The sequence below is a fragment of the Chrysochloris asiatica genome, unplaced genomic scaffold (genome assembly GCF_000296735.1).
Source record: "Chrysochloris asiatica unplaced genomic scaffold, ChrAsi1.0 scaffold00009, whole genome shotgun sequence".
NCBI classification, from domain to species: domain Eukaryota; kingdom Metazoa; phylum Chordata; class Mammalia; order Afrosoricida; family Chrysochloridae; genus Chrysochloris; species Chrysochloris asiatica.
Window position 1 is genome coordinate 10,210,170 of NW_006408527.1, and position 10,146 is coordinate 10,220,315.

Consider the following 10,146-nt stretch of genomic DNA (forward strand, 5'->3'; position numbering starts at 1 on the left):
GCACCGTTTAGTTCTTCCGGTGTCAGGCAAACAGAGGCTGTGGATTGTGTGGGCCATTGGTTCTTTGGACTAATTGTTTCCTTGAGTCTTTTTTTGTTTTTTTTTAACACTTTACCCTGATCAAAGAAAGATCAATAGTTGCATCTTAGATGACCATTCATAAGCTTTTAAGACCTCAGTCACTACTCATCAAAGTTGAACTGGACTATGCTATGCCAATGGATCTGGAGTCCTGGTGTGGTGCTGTGGGCTAATGACTCAGACTGCAAAGTGGTTTGAACTGCAAGGTTGGTGGTTCAAGTTCATCAGTGGCTCCTTGGAAACCCTATACAGGGTCACTATGGGTTGGAATCGACTCAATGGCACTTAACAACAACAACATGCCAATTGATCTACATGTCTCTTTAAGATAATATTTAAACCTTAAACTAAAAAGATCATCTTTAAGTCTTCTTAAAACCAAATCTTTTTTAAGATCTATCTAGTAGCGTAGTGGTTACGAATCGGGCTGTGAACCTCAGGGTCAGCAGTTTGAAACTACCAGCTGTTCCGCAGAAGAAAGATGAGGCTTTCTGCTCCCGTAAAGATTTACAGCCTTGGAAACCCTGTACAGGGCCGCTATGAGTCGGAACCGACGCCACGGCACATTACACAACAACAACAACATCTATATGAAATAAAAAATGGACACCAGCAACTGGAAATGTTAGCTAGAAAGCTTAGGGGCAATGAGATTTTTGTTAATAGAGGAGGAACAATGCAAAGGAGTCTGAGAATAGCTGCACAATTCAAAGACTGTAATCAATACCACTAAGTTGTACATGGAGAAACTTGAATTGGTATATGGTTTTGCTATGTGTATACTCTCAACAACAACAACAAAATTGTTTTAAATAAATAAATAAACCTAAAATAATCTATTCTCTCAGGAATGTTTAATTCATTGTTTGAGGCGTGAGTCATACTATTCTTTGAAAAATATTTCACATCTTGGTATAAATTTATTTCATTAAAAACAAACTGAATATTGTTTTGAAGCTTCAGGGTATAATTTCAATGGCATTCTTGAACACTTATATTCATTTGCAGACTAAGATATTAGCACATGAATAAGCCTTTGAAAAACTCAAGAAGTAATTTTTTTTCCCAATACATAATGTCATGTTGTTGTCATCATTGTTAAAAGTGTCATCAAGAGTTGGTTTCGGCTCATAGTGACCCTATATAGGGTTTCCGAGGTGCAGCTGGCAAGCCTGAACTGTGGATCTTGCATTTCAAACTGACTTTGCAGTCCAGCATATTAACCGGCAGCACCACACCAGGGCTATTATTTCATGCTCCATTTTCCCTTTATTTATAGAACTACAGGCCATGGAAAAGAGAAAAAAGATACTAATTGTGTTACCAGTTATTCCTTGAAAAGGCATATGCAGGGTCACTATGAGTCAGAACCAACTCCACAGTTGGTTTTAACAACAAAGCCAATGCAGAATATGCAAATTCTTGGCTGGTCTCTGGGTAGTGATGCAATTTGACTTGTTAAAGATAAAAAGTAGGTGAAAATACAAAACAACAAAAATATCCCGAGAGTGCTACTGGAGCACAACTGCCCACACCTCCCTGTATTAGCATATATATTTTTTTTTAATTGTAATTATATAGTGCGTTTTTAAATTTTGTTTTGGATTTATGAAATACAGAGTAGGACCTTTTCCCTACAGTTATGCTTTTTTCTCAGCATTTTTCCTCCCCAACTCCAGTTTCAACTGTGAAAGCACTCTGCTGCTAACCAAAAGATAAACTTTTGAGGCTCACCAGCTGCTCCTTGGGAGAAAGATATGGCATCTGTTCCATAAAGTTTTATAGCCTTAGAAATCCAAGGGGGCCATTCTAGTCTTCCAGCTGCTCTGCGGGAGAAAGAAGAGGCTTTCTGCTCCGGTAAAGATTTACAGCCTCGGAAACCCTGTACAGGGTCACTATGGGTTGGAACCAACTCGACAGCACTTAACAGCAACAACATATTGTTATTAATCCTGTACAGGGTTTCTGAGGAGCAGCTGGTGAATTTGAACGTCCGACCTTGCAGTCCAGTGCGGTGCATACAGTTAATGTGCTATGATGTTAGATTAAAAAGATTAGAGGTTTGAGAGAACCCCCAGATACCTCAGAAGAAAGACCTGCTGAACGGCTTTTGAAAAAACAACCATTGAAAACCCTATGGAGGCTCACCAAGGAAGACATTCTGGTAGGTAGCCTACAAACATAAGAATGTCGCTATTAATGCTGGTGTGAGATAATAAATATCTCATTGTTTTCATTTCCATCTCTCTAATGGCTAGTGATCATGAACATATGGAGTTTGTAATGGCACTGTGTTGTTACCGGAGTCCCTCTGAAAGAGTTGCCATTGCCAGCAGGGTTGCAACAAAGGAAGGGCTTTATTGTGCCGGCATGTGGCTCAGCGGACTCCTATCCAGAGGCTGAGCCCCGTCTTCATTGTGTGAGGATATTTTATAGGGAATACGGGTGTATACATAATTTCATTTGGGATTGGTTAGTGGGGGCCAACAGCTTCATGGGGCTACCTGGGATTGGTTGGTTCCAACATGCGGCGGGAAGGATGTATGAGCATACAAGCAAGCCTTTAGAGAAGCAGAAGCAGGTGAATATTAGCTCGGGGCTCTGTTCCCTCCTGGAGGTGGGTCAGGAACAGGAGATTAGCCTGGGTAATCAATCACATGAGGGTGAGGTGGTCTGTTCACATTATTTCCTAGAATGTGAATTTTGCTCCAGGATGAGCTATGAGCCTGGGGGACTTGGGAGCCAGTGCCTATTTCGGCAGGCTTGTCTGCCTCAGTGCAAACCTCAAGATAGGCAGTTCAAACTCACCAGCTGCTCCTCAGGAACCATATACAAGGTCACTATGAGTTGGAACCAACTCAATGGCACTTAACAGAAACAACAATATAATATATATGTATTTGAGTACTGGTGTGACACTGTAGGATAATCGCTCAACCTCAAAGTAGGCTTGAACCGCAAGGTTGGGAGTTCAAACCCACCAACCGCTCCTCAGAAACCATATATAGGGTTGCTATGACTGGTGGGTTTGAACCGCCAGCCTTGTGGTTCAAACTGACCTTGTGGTCCGGTGTTTATCCTATAGCACCACACCAGGACCCCCTAGTACATATATTTGTTGTTGTGTGTGTCAAGTCGGTTCCAATTCACTGCAACCCATGTACAACAGAAGAAAACAATGCGCAGTCCTGAGCCTTGCTCACAATTTGTATGTGTGAGTCCACTGTTACAGCCACTGTTTCAATCATTTTTAAAACTATTAAAAACAAAACAAAATACTATTGTTGTTGTTGTCAAGCGCCATCGAGTCGGTTCCAACCCACAGCGACCCTGTGTTTCTGAGGAACAGCTGGTGAGCTTGAACCACCAACCTTGCAGTTCAAAGCAACTTTGCAATCCAGCACATTAACCCACGGCGCCACACCAGGACCTAAAAAGAGCACAGTATCTTAATATTAATCATTAACTATCAGTCAGTAAATATAAAAGAAATAAAACCCAGTTCTATTTTGACACACATGGAATTGCCATGAGCCAGTGGCAAATGTTTTGTCCTAGGAATGGACATGGTTAATTTGGCACATTGGGGACACTTGGAAGAAGACCAAGATGGTGACGACAAAGGGAGAAAGGGGCCCAGAAATCAGGATTAAACATGAGCTACTTATTGACTAAAGCCTGTGATTGAAGTTGTGAGGAATGCTAAAGACTGTGCCCCTCTTTGCTTGAGCAATTGTGAAGATGTGTAGAACATGCACAGGGTGTGTCATCAAGAAAGAACACACCACGTATTAAAAATTCCTGTATTTTTCCTTGTAAGATGGGACATGTCATTAAGAAAGAATAAATCATTCATAAAATTCCATAGTTTACTTCCTTGTAAGATGTTTTACAGACAGGAATGGTTTTATTCAGTTCCCTAGGCAAAATTGTTTATGATAAAGGCACATGAGAACAGCAGTCACAGGCTGGGGCTCAAATCAGAGTCCTGAAGTATTATGTACCTACGACATCCCAGAATATGACTCTTCTACGTAGTGGTTATGAATCAGGCTGTGAACCTTAAGGTCAGAAGTTCAAAACTACCAGTTGTTCCACGGGAGAAAGATGAGGCTTTCTGCTCCCATCAAGATTTACAGCCTCAGAAACCCTGTACAGGGTCACTATGAGTTGGAACTGACTCCACGGCACATAGCAATAACAACAACTTAAAACTAGGAGGGACCAGTCTATGGAGAAGGACATTATGTTTGGTAAAGTGGAGTGTCAGCAAAAAAGTGGGAGACTCCCAACTAGATGGATGAGCACAGTGGTGGCAGCAGCAATAGTAACAATTGTGAGGATGGAGCAGGACTATGTGGTGTTTCATTCTGTTGTACATAGGGTCGCTATGGGTTAGAACTGACTGGATGACAACGAACAACAACAGCAGAAATAAGTTTTGTCTGCTCTGACCAGGGAGTCCTGGTGTGGCGCTGTGGATGAATACGCCAGACTGCAAAGCTGTTTGAACTGCAAAGTCGGCGGTTCAAGTTCACCAGCCACTCCTCAGAAACCCTATACAGGGTTGCTATGGGTTGGAACCTACTCGATGGCACTTAACAACAACAACCACCAGAGGCCTTTGTGTTGGCAATCATTTTGAAGAAATGCTGCCAACACATCCAATTAGCATGACTCCTCCTAAAAGAGTCTCTTCATGGAAATTGTCACTTATCCCTATTGATGCCTTTTTCCCACCTAAAATTCTTTAATACCCAGCAAAGCCTTTGTTTGGGGAGATGGAGGTTAATGTTGCCTAGGGCCCTCATTGTCTCCTCAGACCAGATCTTCCCTTTTAATAAGTCTTTTCATCTTTTACTTGTGTGAAACTGCCTGTCTAACCTGGTCATTCTTGGTCAGTGAAAGACAAGGGTCCTCAGTTGCATGATCTCGGTCTCTCTTCTAAGCCCTGAGAACAGTGAGTTATTTATTGAGAGTACTCCTAGTGTGGCGCTGTAGGATAAGCACTAGACTATGAACCACAAAGTCAGCAGTTCAAACCCACAAGCTGCTCCTCAGAAACCCTATACAGGGTCACAGTGAGTCAGAACTGACTCCACAACAACAACTCTAGAGAAACACATGTGTAAGAAAGAGACACAAGCAGCAGGCTGGAACAGAGGGAGAAAGCGACCCACTATGAGAGAGCCACTGAGGCCACAGATGGTTCTACAGGGGGTCTGGGACCCAAATTAAGGGGACAGAGGAGGTCGGCCTTTATATCCTCTAATTCAGTCCTACAGCTTCATCATGTCCTAGTAGGGACACAGCTGTGAGCTATCAACAGCAGATATTTCCAGTAGCTGAAACGTGGGTGCTTCTCCCACATATTAAACTTGGTATAAAATTGTGAACTTGGTGCTTGAAAGAGCCAAAGAAAACTGTGGTATTATTATGAAGGCAGCATAGCAGGAAGCACTAAACCCTAGGGCTGAGAGCAAAAGGAAGAGGTCCAATGATTACGTCTTGGAAATTTAAGACGAGTGCCTCTGAGGAGCTGAAACTCGCACCTCAAGGAGGAGACACTGCTTGGCTAGTGCTGAGGTCTCTTGAGTTGGGAGAAGTTCTTAGGGCTGGGAGCCAGACCTCTGAAGACAGGGCGCTTGTCACTTGATGCTGGGGTTTCTGAGGAAGGTATGGTAAAATTTAGTCTGCAGTTGGCAAACTGGATTTAGCTGCTACGATAGGAAGGGCTGGAGTCCTAGGATGGCACTGTAGGATAAACTCTGGCCTATTATCCTAAAGGCCAGTGGTTCAAAACCACCAGCTATTCTTTGGAAACCCTATGCAGGGTCACTATGAGTTAGAATTGACTCAGTGGCAGTGGGTTTGGTATTTGTTTATGGACTCTCTCAGCTAAATTAGATCCCTTTTCAGAAGCATGATGAACCCACTTAAAAACTCAATTTCTGAACGCCAGCACTCGCAACTCTCTAGCTTTAGGCCTGCTCTGGGCTCTTTCTGCCACTTGCCCTGCTATGCTTCCTTCTGTTTCTCTCTTACAGTCTTATCAAGGACCTTTCCAGCTCACAGCCCTGCCAGCTGCACAGTCAAAACCACTGCTATCGAGTTCTGACTCAGAGCGACACTGTAGGACAAGTAGAACTGTCCCACCAAATGATTGGGTTGTTGTTGTTGCTAACTGCAGTTGAGTCGGTTTTGACTCAAAGCAACCCTGTATAGGGTTTCCAAGGAGGAGCTGGTGAGTTTGAACCATCGACCTTGTGGTTCAAACCAACATTGCAGTCCAGTGCTTTATTCCACAGCACCACATCTGGACTCCAGTGATTGGGTGTTGTTGTTAAGTGCCCTTGAGTTGGTTCCAATTCATAATGACCCTGAAAAGGTTTTTGAGGAGCAGCTGGTGGGTTTGAACTGCTGACCTTGTGGTTCACAGTCCAGTGCTGATCTTTTGTTGGTGTTGTTAGGTGCCATCAAATCGGTACCAACTAATAGCAACCTTATGCACAGCAGAACGAAACACTGCCTGATCCTGGGCCAACCTCACTATTGTTGCCATGCTTGAGCCAATTGATGCTGCCACTTGGCCAATCCATCTCACTGGGGGTCTTCCTCTTTTTCTCTGACCCTCCACCTAACCAAACATGAAATCCTTCTCCAGCAATGAGTCCCTCCTGACAATATGTCCGAAGTATGAGAGACAAAGTTTGGATATCTTGGCCTCCAAGGAGCAATCTGGTCGTACTTCTTCCAACACAGATCTGTTGGTTCTTTTGGCAGCCCATGGAACTTTCATTATTCTCCTAGTGCTGATCCTAGGACTATGGAAATAAGAAGTCCTGGAATGCAAACTGAAATGGTGGCATTTCAAACCCACCAGCTTCTCCTTGGAAATCCTATGCAGGGTCACTATGAGTCAAAACTGATTCAATGGTACTTAACAATATGCAAATAAGGTGCTTGTGGCCCATCAAGGGGATTGGACAGCTTGCTAATCATGTAAATAAGGCCCACGGTAGCCTTGATGGTATGAAAACATGCTCATGAAGAAGTAGAGAGACATAGAATGATATGAAATAATAATTCTGATATCCAAGATTACTGATCCTAGAGACTATGTATAGTTGGTAATACAGTCACACACCCACATTTGTGGCAACAGGATTGGAGGAAGACTCATTAACAACTTGTGATATGCAGATGATACAACCTTGCTTGCTGAAAGTGAAAAGGACTTAAAATATTTGCTGATGAAGATCAAAGAGCACAGCCTTCCATATGAATTACATCTCAATGTCAAAAAAACAAAATCCTCACCACTGGACCAATAAACAACATTCTTATCAACAGAGAAAAGATTGAAGTTGTCAAGGACTTCATTCTTCTTGGTTCAACTATCAACACTCATGGAAGCAGCAGTCAAGAAATCAAACGATATACTGCATTAGGCAAATCTGCTGCACAGGAACTTTTTAAAGTGTTGAAGAGCAAAGATGTCAGCTTGAGGACTAAGGTGCACCTGACCCAAGCCATGGTATTTTGAATAACCTCATATGCATGTGAAAGCTGGACAGTGAATAAGGAAGACCATAGAAGAATTGATGCCCTTGAATTATAGTGTTGGAGGAGAATACTAAAAGTGCCATGGGCTGCCAAAAGAACCAATAGATCTGTTTTGGAAGAAGTGCAGCCAGAGTGCTCCTTAGAGGCCAAGATGGCCAAACTTCGTCTCTCATACTTTGGACATATTGTCAGGAGGGGCCAGTCACTGGAGAAGGATATCATGTTTGGTAAGATGGAGGGTCAGAGAAAAAGAGGAAGACCCCCAGTGAGATGGATTGGCCAGGTGGCAGCATCGATGGACTCAAGTGTGGCAACAGTAGTGAGGTTGACCCAGGATCAGACATTGTTTTGTTCTGCTGCGCATAAGGTCGCTATGAGTCGGTGCCGACACAATGGCATCTAACAACAACAACCCACACACAAACAGGCAGCTAAGAAGAAGTCACCTGATTCAGCCTCTCCACAGGATGGATTGACCCAACTTGGAAACCAACGATGCCGTGGAATTTACTCTGCCAGAACGCCTTTATGCCAGCTTCTCTCTGGTTAAATGTTTTTGGAGTGTCACAGCTTCAGGCCACCAGCTTTGCTTCATGGACATTGCAGGCAAATAGTTGAATCCTGCATACTTTGATATCAGTGTAACCGAGGATGCACAGGAAATAAAGTTGCAAAGATAAACTGACCTGGCCCTTGAGGAGGGTCTATAATGCCATACTCAAGGATTTGAGTTTTCAGAAGAAAAACCGACAATTACTGAAAGCAGCGGCCTCTGAGAGAAGAGGTTGGGAAAGCAGAGGGAACTGATGTTTTTCATGACAAGTTCTGATCGCTATTTGCTTTCTATTTGATTTATTTAACTGTGTCCATGTATTACGTGGGTGAAAAAATAAAAATGAAATTTTAAAGGAATTTGAATATTTTGAAGCTAATGAAGGTTTTAAAGAGGTCCTGGTGGCACAATCTTTAAGTGCTTGGCTGCCTACCAAAAGGTTGGCTGTTTGAATCTACAAAGATATGGTGATCTGCTTGCGTAAAAGTTACAGCCTAGAAAACTCTTAGGCAGCCCAACCATGTCAGATGGGGTTTCTCTGAGTCCAAATTGACTAACGGCACCTAACAACAACAACAGAGAAGGTTTTAGAATAAGAGAAAATGCTAAGTGTGCATATTGTTGTTAAGTGAGGTCGAGCCGGTTCCCACTCATAGTGACCCTTCTGAGGAACGATTGGTGGGTTTGAACCACTGACCTTGCAGTTAGCAGTCCAGTGCTTATCCTACATCACTTACAGCATTTGTTGTTTTTAAGGCCCGTTGAGTCGGTTCTGACCATAGCGACCCTGTATAGGGTTTCCGAGGAGTGGCTGGTGAGTTTGAACTGCTGATCTTGCAGTCCAAACTGACTTTGCAGTCCAGCACATTAACCTGTGGCGCCACAGATGTGGCTTAGTGATAACTCTTGGGATGACAACACAAGGATGAGTAGACAGTGATGGAAAGATCACTTGGGAAGGGGTTTACAGCACAGGTGAGAAAGAAAATCTTTGAGTTCAAGTGGGGTCCATGCTTCTTCAAGACAAAAAGGACTAAGTGAAGGATTCATGATCAAGGGCAGAAATATCAGAGTGGAGCTGGAAGCTACTCCAGCAACTTCTTAATAAGAGGTGAAGGTGAGGGATGAGCATAAGGTTTCCTCTTTGGGAGGACAGCGTGGTTTGACACTGGCATTGTGGAGAATTTCATCTGAAACCAGTACTATTAAGGAATACTGGTGGGCAATGGTTAGACACTTGGCTACTGGCCACAAGGTCCACTTTGAATTGTTAGTGATTTTTATCTAGTAGGTGTTTTTACCTTAGCAATGCAATTTAGAGCCAGCTGCTGTGGAGAAAAAGTGAAAAAAGGCAAAAGGCAAGTTGCTGGGACTGGAGGTCAGTGCTGGCACCATTGCTGCCATACCTTGTTTCTTTTTATCTATTTTCTCCTTTCTACCATTTAGCAAAGGATAGACTGAAATTTACAAAAAGTCACTATGAGTTGGAATTGACTCAGTGGCAATGGATTACTCATTTTTTGTTTTGTTTTTATTTTAATATGTCGTATAGAATCCCTAAGGAGCCCTGGTAATGTAGTGGATTATCAACTGGGCTGCTAACCACAAGGTCAGTAGTTCGAGACCACCAGCCACTCCGTCGGAGAAAGACGAAGTTTTCTGCTCCAGGAAATATTTACAGTCTGAGAAACACTATGTGGGGTAGCTATGAGTCAGAATCCACTTGAAGGCACTTAACAGCAACAACACCAACGAGTCTCTGAAGGAAGCCTGGTGGCACTATAGGGATAGTCTGTTTCTGTAATGGTTTATAGCCTTGGACACCCACTGGGGAAGTTCTACTCTGTCTGTCATATAGGGTCACCATGAGAGAGTTTGGTTTTGGTTTATATTGGTTGTTGTTGTTATGTGTTGTTGCATTGGTTCCAACTCATGGCAACCCTGTA